Raw genomic sequence first — 12,728 nt, forward strand, 5'->3', positions numbered from 1 at the left:
GCTCTGCTTTTCTGATGGTGCTGCACTTCAGCAGAAGACTTTGTAGAGTTTTCCCACAGTGACGTGCAAAGCTGTTGCACTGAAGTTAGAAGGGAAACTACGAAAAGGTGAGTGTGGAATGCTAAAGAGACAGAAACCGGTGGTAACATACGCAAGAAAGGGATCTAATTACAGGCTTTTGTCCAAAGAGTTCATAAAGGCAGCACAGGTCCAGCGAGGCTGAGAGAAAGAAGAATGAGAAATAGCTGGTAGGGAAAGGTCCTCGTAGGAGCAGGGATGTGTCTGTATTCGGAATGGGATTAGAAGTGATCAGAGCTTCAGCAGCAAGCTTTGGAACGTGGTCCTTCGCCTGACACTGGCACCTCCAGCCGTGTGCAGCATTACCAGGGTCAGTGTGAATGTCTGGGGGGTACAGCTGGCTCCTCACCGATCCCCTGGGGGTTCCTGCAGGTAACCAGAAGCCTGCCTCAAATCCCACAGATTGGCAGAGCCCTCAATTCGGAAATTACGGGAGATTTAAACAGCTTTGTAGGTTCCTCTGGTTCCATCTTTCTGCACTTGGGCTGGATGCTCTGCAGCCACGGTTTGCTCCTCGCAGAAGATGTCTTTACCCTTCTGATTGGCACCGTGTGGTACGGGGACAGAAACCCTGATTTTGCACACAATGAATATATTGATAGATTTATCTCATTTATTGTACTGATCTGTCATGGCTAAGGACGCTAATGAGTTGTTTTCAGGGACTAATGAGAACTGTAATGGCTAATGGATGTTTACAGCACCGCTGCATTTCGCCATGTGATAATGTGAACGCCGACTTCAGTCCCTTCAAATCTTTAATTGGCACCATCAATGTCTTTAATTACATTTCATCAGACAATAAAAATCTCAGAGGAATCGATGGGGAGAAGCTGATGATCCTGCTGGAGTGACCGGTTGCTCTAAGGGACACTTCCTTTGGATGCTGCAATCCTAAGGAATAGATTGATGTCAGAATCCTCCAAGAACTGATTTTAAAACAGACTCAGTTCAAACTCAGACTTTTTCCTATTTGCTCTGTGTTTCCCATTACCTAAACTTCCATACCAAAAGCAGACATGGAGGTGGCCATACAACCAGTGTGTGACTTCAAAACCTGAGCCTGGTCGTTGGGGCTTCTGTAGCAGAGCACCAGCCCAAGTCTAAGTGTACGTTTCCTGCTGATTTTCATTTCAATGAAGATAGTAATTAATTAAGAGGAAGCATTTGATTTAACTCCACTAAATGTCTAGATTTAATCTGGAGAAAATGTTTATTCCTTCAGTTCCTAGTATACTGTCACATATATTTTTACTTTGAAAAACTCTGGGTCATAAATGTAAGAATTATGTAGATCATGCTCAATTCGAGCAGTATATCACTTTCCATGAAGCCAGCTGGGATTATTTCCTAACAGTTTATTATTATTCTTTTAGGGATTTCACTAAATTTGTTTCAAAGGTTTTCTGAATTATAACGCTCAGAATAATCTGTGCAGCAGATGAAATCCACACGGATTTTGTAGTTGCCCAAGCAGTCTCCTTTTGCTGACTACGAAGAGTAGTTTATGGTTAAATTAACAAGAATTTATTCCTGTTTTGAAGTCAGAACAACCACTTTTATAGCAAAATAGTTGAATTTATGCTCAGTTACCTCCAAACACATTACTTTTGCTTGTGGTTTTAAATTACGTTGGCTGATACCGAAGGAATTTGGGGGGTGCTGGAAGCAGACCACACGAGGTGCTCGAACCACAGCACGACTTCGGAGGGTGGAGGACTGGAGACTGAGCCTTGACAGAATCCCTCTTCGTTACGGTAAGGAAGGATGAGGCTGCTGGTCTCTGTCTTGCCCTAAGGAGTCTGGGTCTGAGGCTGAAGATAAGTAAATGTGTGAGCTGAAGGGGCTGATGCTGTCCGGGGAGGTGCAGGCTGCTTGGGGCAGGTAGCCCCAGGGCAGGGGAAGGGCTCAGGAGCTGCAGAAACCAAGGTGAGGTGAGGTTTGTGTTTTACACACCAGCAACAGACTCCTAAGGTGCTCCTCGCCCTTGGGAAGCTGATGCAGTGTTTATTTGGAGCTTTTTCAAGAAAGTACGGGCTCTCTGCGCACTGGGCGGCCACACTCACCACCTGCAGCCTGTCAAGTGGCCGATGCAGCCATGGGATGGGATTGCTGTGCCTGGCTGTTGTTCTCCCTTCGTTGTTTCTGGCAGAGAGCTGTTTTCAGGGACTCGCTGTCCCGTGTTAAAAACTCTCACAACGTTGGCTGACCTGTTAAACACTCAGTTACGTCTCCATACTCCTCGTTTATCACTGTTCTCAGAGAAAAAAAGACTTAAAAGCAAAAAGGCTTGGGTATTTTGCTAGAGATCTGTGCCTTTTCCATTATTTTCTCTGTAGTCGTAGTGTCTGCTGGTGAGCTGGGGGCTGTGTGTTTGTTCCTTTACACATGCCTTTGAAAGATGGATGCAAACAGCATTGCTTGTCCCAGATAAATTGCAGAAATTGTGCTTCCTGCTCTGGCTGGGATGTTCAAATGAAAAGGGAATACCAGGGATTGCTTTCTGCTGCTTTCCTGCTAGGCAGTCATCTTTTTGAATGCCAGTATCTGTGCACTGCTCCGTCACTCCGCTGTTCCTTCAACCTGTGCTTTCTCCAAATTCTCCCTTTGTTTCAGCAGAAAAGAACTCTTCTCTTCCTTTTCCTCTTGCTTGCAGACCAGGGAGCAGTTCTGGGGGCAGTTACCTGCATGAAACAAGCAAAGTGAGCCTCCAGCTCTGCCTGCCGAGCCCCAGCCTTGTGCTGGCACCTTTTGTGGCCCAGCAGTGGCTCTGCCCAGCCCTTTCACCTGACGCTTGTGGCCCTGCTGCCATCTCAGCGCTGACCTGGAGCCGAGCTGAACCATCGGAGCCGTGCCAGGTAGCGAGGGCAGCGAGTGAGCAGCAGCAGCTTCGGGCTGAGCTCAGCAGCCTGCAGTACCTCGTGTAACGCTGCTTCCCGTGTTCTTCTTGCTCCCATGTTTTGGAGTGTGCAGATGTTTCCTGGTTAGTTATTATTTAAGTGAGCAGCTTCTCGCTAACATGTTAATTAAAACTTGCTGTCCGGAATCTCTTGGTACAATTTGCAGTGTAATCTGTAGCCTCTAGTGCATCATTGTATCTCTATTAAAAGGAATTCTGTGTAATGATGCTGGGATTTAATTAGTTTCTTTGCTGGTGTTGTAAAACATAGTGATAAATGAGCTAACAGGTCCATGGATCATTATTCTACTGGAGATGAGCTTATTAGCTGATTATGAATCATTAACAAAGTCTACATGGGATTTGCTTATCTAATTCAACACAATTTTGAACATTCAATACTCTACATTCATTTCTTTCAACGAGCAACGTTGTATTTAGATGGTAATCTTGGCATCCTTTATTCTGGACCTTTTTTTTTCAGTATTGAATTCTAATTATATTGCAAGTGCAGCGAGCAGACCTCGTGTCCACCTGTGATGGATGCACAACTGCGTCGCAAGGCTTCCCACAACTGCACGCTTTCATTTGGCTTTGAGCATGTTTGTTAATCAGCTGCTCGGGCAGGAAAGAAAGAAATGAAGACTCCTCTCAGCTTACATTTATTATCAGACACTAACTGGAGAAAAATGCAATGCGTTGTTCCCTGCTAGAACTGATTATGTACAGGGGGGCACGGGCACACTGTGGGGAGTTCTGCATTTTGTGTGCCCTTTGTAGCACCAGTGCAGTTGTCAGAAATCGTACATGTTTGGAACACAAAAGTAATACAGTTTGTGGGGAATGCCTGCTGGAGAGATTGTCTGAGGACAAAATATTCATGGATTTGTTGCTGTGAGTTTATCTTCAAATAAAGAGAAGTTCAGTTCCACTTCTCGTTGAATATAATTTGCAAGTGTTTAAAGTATTTTAGTCTTGACCTCCCTGGTTTATTTTTAGCCAACCCAGACTTAGTTAGGTAGACTTCAGACTATTTTTTTGCTGTGTTATAAGGTTAATTTAGGGTTTTTATCCTTCAAACGTTTTCTGTCCTGAATTTTGTTAGCTTTTTGTTTTTAGATGTATTTGTGAAGTCTGTCTGGATTTTTTTGGCTGAGTAAATTGGCTATAATATGTTGTTGCATTGCAGAAGTTAAATAAGCTAAAAAGTAGGGAAGCCTAACACACTGATACAGGAACGTGTCGGTATCAGGGATGGGCTGCTGGAGGAGTCCAAGCAAATGCTCGGTAGATCTCACTGTAAGTCTTCAGCTTTGTGCATCATGAAACAAAAAGTGGTAGTGGCAGGTAAGTGGTTCGTGGAGGGGAATACCCAAGTGTTTTTAAAACAGCAGAAGTTTCATCCCTGTCCATTTGTACAAGCTCTGCAAAGTTTTTTCCCCAGCAATTTATGTCCTTTCTCTGAGCGCACAGCACTTTCCTGTTGACTTCTTAATCTGGTATTGCTCTGATTGTTCTTAGTACTGCTAATTACGAGCCATTTGTACGAATACACCAGTGCATATGCAAATATTGTTGTGCCTTGTTTCTTCCGAGCATGTTTGCCTTGAAGAGCAATCCTTGGCAGCTGCCGGGACGTGCACGGTGAGCAGGCTGCGTGGTCAGGAGGCCGGGAGAACACCGGGAGCCAGCAACCTGCCTGATGGAAGGAGATGGGGCAGAAACAAGGTGTCAGGCAGCTCCTGTGACTGCCCACAACGCTCCTGCAGCCACTGCACCGACGTGAGCTAGCCAAGCTGTCGATGAATATATTAGCAATGGAAAGCAGCGGGGTAAAGCTGCATCAATGCTGAGCTCTGCGAGCGACGAGCTGTTTGCAGACAGAAGGTACTTTGGGGTAGCCTGCGGTGGGTTCCCCTTGAAAATGTCACACTCAGGTGTGCAGGGCAGACCCAGCAGGGGTGTGACTTCAGTTCTCGAGCATTCATGGGCTTCTGGAGAGTGTTGGCTTGCTGTGCTGTGCCCTGACTCTTCCTGTCCTGCCTCTACCACAGAGAAATGGCAAGCTGGGGTGTTGAGGCTGCTCTGTGCAGGGTCCCCGTAGCTTGAGTACTGCCTGGAGATACTTGGGTGCCCCTCGGGAAGGCAGGCTGCTCTGCCGGGCGTGCTTTTACTCAAAAAGGTAACTGTCATTGAAAGTGACCTCTGTGGAACATGCCAGCGTTGCTTCTGCACAGAAGGCTTTGTAATTCTTCAGGAAAAATCCCGGCAATAATGTATGAAGAAGATGAGGGTGGTGGTGATAGCAGAGCCGCAACCATCATAGGCTGTTCCATAAATACAGAGTTAAAAAATCAGGATGTTCCTCAGAAATTGGCAGCTGAAAGTGGATACAATTTTCTTGTGATTTGAGCAGGATCCCTCTCTTATGAATATACTATTTACAGAGCCATTAGTTCTAATCCTTTTTGATCTTTTGTTTATCATGTCAGAGGTAAATATTACTTGGTTTGTCTCTGTGGGAGCAAAGAGCACACTATTTTTGTTTCTCTGCTATTTCCTTTCACCGAGACAACCTGTTATTTCTTTCTTTGAAAGAGACTTGTAAAATGACAGATGAATTTCCAGCAACAATAATATCTCCTAATAGTTAGCGAAACAGGTTGGTATTGCAGAGAGGCAGCCAGGAAGAAAAATAGGAGAATTAGAAGGGCATGGTTTTAAATGGAATGGGATAGTAATGTCGAGTGAAATGCTAGAAATTTTCAGCAGCGAGGCTGCTTGTGTAAACATGAGCCTTTCCTGTAGTCGCTGCTTACATAACGTGTGACTAAAAGGGTCCTGTGCTTATCAGGGACCGCGAATTACCAGGTTATTAGCTCTGCTCAAATCTTTCTACAGTTGCGGTTTGCCATTGCACACTAATTTATTCATTGTAAGCCACTTACTCAGTTTCTAAATGGAGATCGTTTTATAAAGTAACTTAATCTGTTTTATTTGGGATTTTATACGTAATAAACTGGATATAACATCGGTATAAAAACATCAAATTATATTCTTTTGTAATTAGGATAAAATACCTGCTCTCAAAAGTAGTTTATTTTTAACAAAGCAATGTTAATTTTTGAGCATGAAATATCTAAATGCTTGAATCCGAAGAATCCTCACGCAAACGTGTTTTACACCAGTCTCTGCACAGCCTGCGCTGTGAATCGCTCAGGAAGCAGCGGGGCTGTTTATTTTGTGGAACGCATTTCCTAAGCAGGAGGATATGGACATCTAAATGAATTGAAACAAAGCAGGTTAATTATTCAGGGACCTCAGACTAAAATAAGTTAAGTCACAAATAATGCGTCATGTGCTCTCATTATAACCTGAGCGGTGCTAAATTACTGCGAGTATCGCCCCTCGCTCTTAGACCAGTATTTGCTGTCTGATTAGAGGTTTGTTTTCCTTTTTAGTATCTATTTGGCTTTTTTCAAAAGCAAGGTCCCTTTTCAGCTGCACATTAGTACTTTGATAGGGCTAAAGCCGTGTTTCTGCTAAATGACTCGTGATTTCTGGCTTTTGTGAAGCTCGCATAAAATGGGGTGAGGCAGCAGCATTCTGTGCAGATCGGTATTAATTCCTCTCGAAATACAAATAATAGCCAATAGCAGAGAATACCAACTTTTAGAGCAACATCCACAAAGCTTTATCTTCTCAAGGTGATGCCCTTCAGCAGAGGACGAAGCACGGTTCTTAGTTCAGCAGTTCTGTCAAGTCTGAGGCAGTCATTTGATTTCGCTTTTATACATATGCTTAGGTGTTCAGAAAATTCCTGTATGTAGAAGAGAAGTCCTGAATACTATAAGGCTAGGTCAACGGCAAGGAGGTGGCTTTCCAAATTCTTACTGTGGACGTTTCCTGGGATCTGACTTTATTCTGACTTTGACTTGCTTCAGGGTAAGCAGCAGCGTGCACAAATCTATGAATCATTCCTCAGCTGATTTCCATTTTAGCAGACCCGGTTCTTGCTCGGAGTTGTTCACGTACTGCAGAAGAAACAGTGGTGTTAAACGTCTGCAATTTTGTCCCTTTTGCGAGAGGAGAAGGCTGAATATTTATTTTCATTTTAATTTTATGAGCATTGTTGACGAGGGGGCTGGGTTAGAAGCAAACCCTGTGTATAATTTATTGTTCCCAGTATTTGGAAGGTCTCCGTAGCCGTCTTGTGTCTACTTGATCATACAGAAGTTGCCGCTTCTCACTTAGCAGGAGGCTGCAAAGTAAGTCTTGATGACTAAGGGGACAAATTGAGACCAAACCATTGCAAGTTCCAAATAAACTCACTGCAGTGACACAAACACTGGTGGGCTGTTCACCATTTGTTCCCTTACATGAAAATTGAGGATCGTTTTTAAAGATCTGGTGTAACAGAAGCACCATGTTACAGGCTTGTTGCAGAAGTTACTGCATGGTCTCTGATCTCTTTGACGTACACGAGCAAGTTGTCAAGAGCAGTATTAAGAGTCTTCTGAGGCCAGAAGGCAGCGTCTTGCTTGTATGCAGTTTCTCTTCTCTCCTGTGCAACCAGGGCTATCAGTTTTGTGGTCTGTGAAATCTGAGGATTGGGTTATTTTATAGATCTTAACCAAATATGCTTACCTATCTCCTCACACAGCAACAGCAGCAACAAACCATCAGTTCTAATTCCAGAATTACACGATGCTCCCGGGGTTAATCCTGCATTCAGTATCTTCGGACCCATGTATACAGAAAGCATCATCAATGTTTTCCATCTGCCACCAAAATCTGAGATGCTCCTGTGCTGGACCACGACAGCAGCGGCTTTGCATCGTGCAGCGTTGGTTTCTGTAGATGCAGGCGTGACTCAATGTGGGATCTTGTGCCTGGACTTCAACACAGACTCGCTGCCCACATCTTCATCGTGCCCAGGCAGATCCGGGTGGCATCAGGTGGGTTGGAGCCCAGGTATCAATCTTGGAGCATTTCACGGTTTTTCATTCGTGTTTTTCATGTCACGTTTTTACCTAATCATGAAGTATTTGTCTGAAACAGGGCACTGTCCTTCCCTGAAAGCCGGGCAGCTTTGTGCCATAAAAACAAACAAGCAGCACAGCTCCGGGCTTTTTGTTGTTGAACTCTAATGAGGTTTCTCCAGGAGTTGTGGAATCCTATACATGGGTTTTAATTCACTTCAATAGGTATTTAATGCAGATTTAATAAGACAGTTATTGTATGTTAATTAAATGTCAACTGATTGCTAAGAGGTTTTTTGCAATTATTGAAGTTTACTAATTATCTGATAGATAAATCAATTTTCCATGTAAATAACTCACATCTATGTAAGCAATAAATATGCTGGTAGATAATATATATTGTCATATTGAAATGAGAGATGTGCTGCGATGATTAAGCTTTTTGCATCTGTCCTGTACAGGCAGAAGAAAACTCTTTGCTGCTCTTACGCTTGACAACGTGTTAGTCCCAGCTTTCAGTGCAGAAGGTCCAGGTCACAGGACGAGTGAGTACAGCGGGAAGGGGCCTCAAGAATTTTACTGGGGCATTGTTAGGGATCCAAACAGACAGGAAAGTGGCTCACATCTCTCCATCCTCCCTCATTGCTCAAAGACATGTCCTATATGAACTACAGAAACTATTAGCTGTCTCTCTTCCATTTGGAGCAAAGATTGCATTCTGATGGGGATTTGTTGTCCTTTGTGTCGAGAATGAGCACTTTGGAGCAGGAGTTTTGTTTTCATTTTTGGCATCAGGCATGCATACGGTGCCGTACAAACGCATCAGTACATTCTGTGTATTACCAATTATTAATCAGTACTCAGTGTATTAATGAGGAAAGTAACTGTAATCAGCTCTGATTTATGCAAATTAAATACAGCCCTCAGACTCTTGGTCACTTGCCAGGACAACCTGCAGGTGGGGAAAGCATGGGTAACAGGATAACAGTTTAAAAAAAAAAAAAAAAGAGCTTTTTTATTTTATTAGGAAAAGGTTCTTACTGCTAATAAAATTTTTTATAGGTCTTTGAGCTTCCCCACTGACAGTCCTGCTTAAGTGCTAATTCTTTAAATTGAATACACCTGATACACAGCTTTTACAGGTGGCTAATGAGTCTGGCCACCTGAGAGATGCAGGTAATTGCCTCAGACTGCAAAAATTTGGAGGGTGATGGGCATTCCAGGTAGGAGGAATGAGTAGAAGTTGTGGGACAGAGAAGCCAGAGGGGCTTGGAACATCATTTAGCTCAGAAAATACTAAATGATTTAATTGAGTTGAGGGGCCAGAACCTGGACTTGTGCCTGCTTCGCTTAGTGGGACAAATGGTTTCTTTGGGCTGGTAGAGTTGGAGCTTGCAGTAGGGGCCAGAGCCATTGGATATGCAGAAAAAGACAACTTGGCTGCCTTATTTACTACCTGTGGACACTTGATATGGAGATGACGACTGCCTGGGCAAACTTTTTCTTGGGAACCCCTCACATTCCCATTCAGAATTTGAGAAATGGAAGGACTTCAGTGAGCCACAGACACCAGTAAGGTAAGGGTGGTATCACGGACCTTCAGACCTAGCAGTCATGCAGGTGTGATACAGCTAGCTTCTGACACGGAACTGTTAATAGTTGTGTGCCTCAGTCTGTCTCCGTGGGACTGTAGCACAACAAGGGGAGTGAGAAGCGCTCACCACAATAAAGGAGATTTCTTAATTATGTCACAGCTAGTGGAGAATTTGAGGAGTTTGTTGGACTTGTAGCAACAGCTAAAACAGGTTCTGTTGAGTGAGTCACTTAACAAACCTTCAGGTAAAGGGCACGCATTGCTTATCTTACCAAATTCCAAGTACCAAATTCCTTAATTTCCTCCAAATCCTGTATTTCTCAACATTAGGGAGAAGTGGAAGGTGTATCTTCCTCAGACAGTGCTCTGAAAGCAGCAGATACATCCTCCAATGGAAAAGAATGGTCCTGATGAAAAGATCTACTCCCAGCCAGTGCCAGACAAAACGATACCCATAACCTCTGATGTCAAAGGGAAAGGTGCTGCTTTATTTGTGCACAGATCTTTCTGGAGCTCAGCTTGGGTGGCAGGCATGCTCCATCCCGCTCCGTCCAGGATTAGTGGATTATCTCTGCTTCCCTCAGTCTAGGAATTAAGCACAGCTGCCCTGGGCTCTTTGTCATGGAGACTTTTTATGTCTTTGGTATTCTCCAGTCCTCCTTCTCCCCAAAAGCCATTATGCTCTTGGCTTGTAGGAGACAAAAGCTCGGAGAAGCACAACGACCAAGTAAACTGTCGTTACACCTAATCAATAATATGGCACACGTGGGTGACACAGTGCTGTCAGTGGCTAATCAATAAATGCTTCCTGCTGACCTCTGTGCATCTGGCATGTTCAGTAAGTAAATCCCAGCCTTCTGAAGAGAATTTGGCCCCAGACCCACTTCAGTTATCTCTGTTTTATGACTTGACAAGAGAGAGATTTAAACCTTAGTTATTAGACAGTGTTTCAACCATTTAAAAGTTCTGTTGTGCGTTTAGTAACGACAAACATTGGTAGAAGAGCCTTAAGAAGTTAACTTCAAGTATTTTTCTACTTGAGAAACAGAAATTATTTCTTCCAGTTGAGGATTATAACCCTTGCCACCCAAACCATTCAGTGATTCTATGAATTAGGAAAAACACTTTATTTCTTCTACAGGTAGAATCAGAGAATGGTTTAGGTTGGAAGGGACCTTTCATAGTCTTATGCAATGAAACTTTACTTGTCATGGATGATGGCCTGGGAACATGGCAACCAACCTAGGTCACTACACTCAGCATACCCCATCCTCCCTCGCAGTAACAACTGTGACAAGGAAATGTCTTGCACCTTCCAAGAATGCAGCAGTGCTGTACATGGGAGTTTCAGTCCTGTGGCATGAACCAGGGATGTGTTTCCATTTCCTCTTGCCAGTGCACAGTCATGTGCTGCCTTCGCTTCCTGCAGGGGGAAAACCAAGCACACCTCTTAGAGTGGATCTGGAGAAGGAGGCCCCCACTCTGTGAGCTGTTTTTGGTTGTCTAACAGCTCTGGATGGAATGGATTTCTGGTGACTACGGTTTTCATGTGCATTTGTTCACATTTCCAAAGTGCCACCTGTAGGTGGGAAACAGGAATGGAACGGAGTGAGTGGAGGGCACGCATTGGCAATGGGGTGAAAATGCAGAAAAACCTAAAAAAAAAAAAAAAAAAAAAAAAAAAAAAAAGTACAATAAAAATAATAAACCACAGCAGCAGACAGCTCCCATACACTATGTTTTCATTCTGACAGTGAAACAACTCTGAGAGATAAAAGAATTCATCCCAGGGACTGAATGAGCAGCCTTTTGGGGCTCGTTCTCTATGTTCCCCTTTTTTGTGTTGTATTCCCCTTGTAGTACGTGAATGCTCAGCAAAGATGCTGGGATGTGTAGAACCTCGTGGAGACCTAAGAGCTCAAATCCTTCTGCCTAGCTCTTCTGTTGATCTCAGTTGTTAAAATGACATTTGGTTTTCATGGGAGGGCCTCAGCAAATTCCCCACAAAGCTCTTGTAGGTTTACTAAAACATTTTCAATTAAAAAGCGGCAGCATAATTTACTTGTAAGTGGCTTTTAAATTTAAGCCACTTCTCTCCTGAAAAAGATGTGATTTTTCAGAACAAAACAGTTATTTTCATATTTAAATGAAAATAATCCATAAAGAAACCCTCCAATACTGAGTTTTATGAAAGGGCATTTTAAGAAAGCAATTCTAGTCGAGCAAGGAGCTGTGCACAGGCTGCCAGCGTGGATCCCAAGTGCAGAGGAGGACTTCTGCCACCCCTACCAGGGGAGGACCTTGGGAACAGGAACAAAAAGGACACAGCTGCCTGTCGGGTGTCCATTGAGCTCAGTGGAATTTTTCTTCTTTTCTCGGTTGCCTGCCTGAAGAAACATTAATTAGGGGCTTTTTTTTCTTTTTTTTTTTTTTTTTTCTTTCCAGAAAACTCTCCTGTGGGACATGAGATAACTTCTGATTTCTAAAACAGAAGAGAAATTATATGGGAGAAGAATATTATAAACAGAATGGAAGCTGAGAGCTGGGGCCTACTGAGTGAAAGGAAATCAATCCCAAGTCTGTATTTTCCTTCAAGGTTCATGAAATGAGCGTTTTAACTCCCATGGACGTTTTAGCTCCTGCTCACCTAAAGATGTTGGAGAGTCTCCACTTGTCCCTTGCTGTTGAAGCTTTACACACGCACACCTACACGTGTTTGTTCAGACACCGTCTTCTCTTCCAGCAGCCTGTGTAGAGAATTTATGCCCCACTATTAAATTATTCACAGTTCTAAAGGAAAAACCAGCCGTGTCAGAGATGCCTGAAATGTGGTTTAGTAGTTGAGCTGGGAAGTACAGCACTGCGCACATGAGCCCCAGTTTTTTGGTCAGCGCTGCCTTCTCATCCTTCCCTGTTTGCTCCAGTGTCATCCTCATTGTTCACCGCTCAGCCTTTCTGAAGGCTGCCAACAAAACAGCTGAATCAAGAACCTGAGGCTGAAGTGAGAGGATGAATTCCAGCTCCGCCGGCCGAGCCGGCCCCCGGTGCTTGGTGAGCCGACTCTTTGATTCTGCTATATCATAGCTTGCTTTTCTTTTGACTAGGCCATTGTCATATTGCTGTTGACCTCTGCCCCCACATATACAAACCTGAACTCTGGATTAGGCTTCCCAGG

General features: G+C 43.8%; 1 long non-coding RNA gene across 12 annotated transcripts in view; it reads left to right on the plus strand.

The window, feature by feature from the left end:
* The first annotated feature begins 5,963 nt into the window (after positions 1-5,963).
* LOC137843094 (uncharacterized) overlaps positions 5,964-12,728 on the plus strand; it is a 48,743-nt gene continuing 41,978 nt past the window's right edge. For 11 of the 12 annotated variants that reach the window (XR_011089349.1, XR_011089346.1, XR_011089347.1 and 8 more), the window contains exons 1-2: positions 8,892-9,536; positions 11,999-12,604. This is a non-coding gene — a long non-coding RNA (uncharacterized lncRNA). Of the gene's footprint in view, positions 7,936-8,420; positions 8,505-8,891; positions 9,537-11,998; positions 12,605-12,728 lie in introns of those variants that run through there. The other variant, XR_011089352.1, reaches the window with a different exon arrangement.

This window comes from Anas acuta, chromosome 21 (genome assembly GCF_963932015.1).
Source record: "Anas acuta chromosome 21, bAnaAcu1.1, whole genome shotgun sequence".
NCBI lineage: Eukaryota > Metazoa > Chordata > Aves > Anseriformes > Anatidae > Anas > Anas acuta.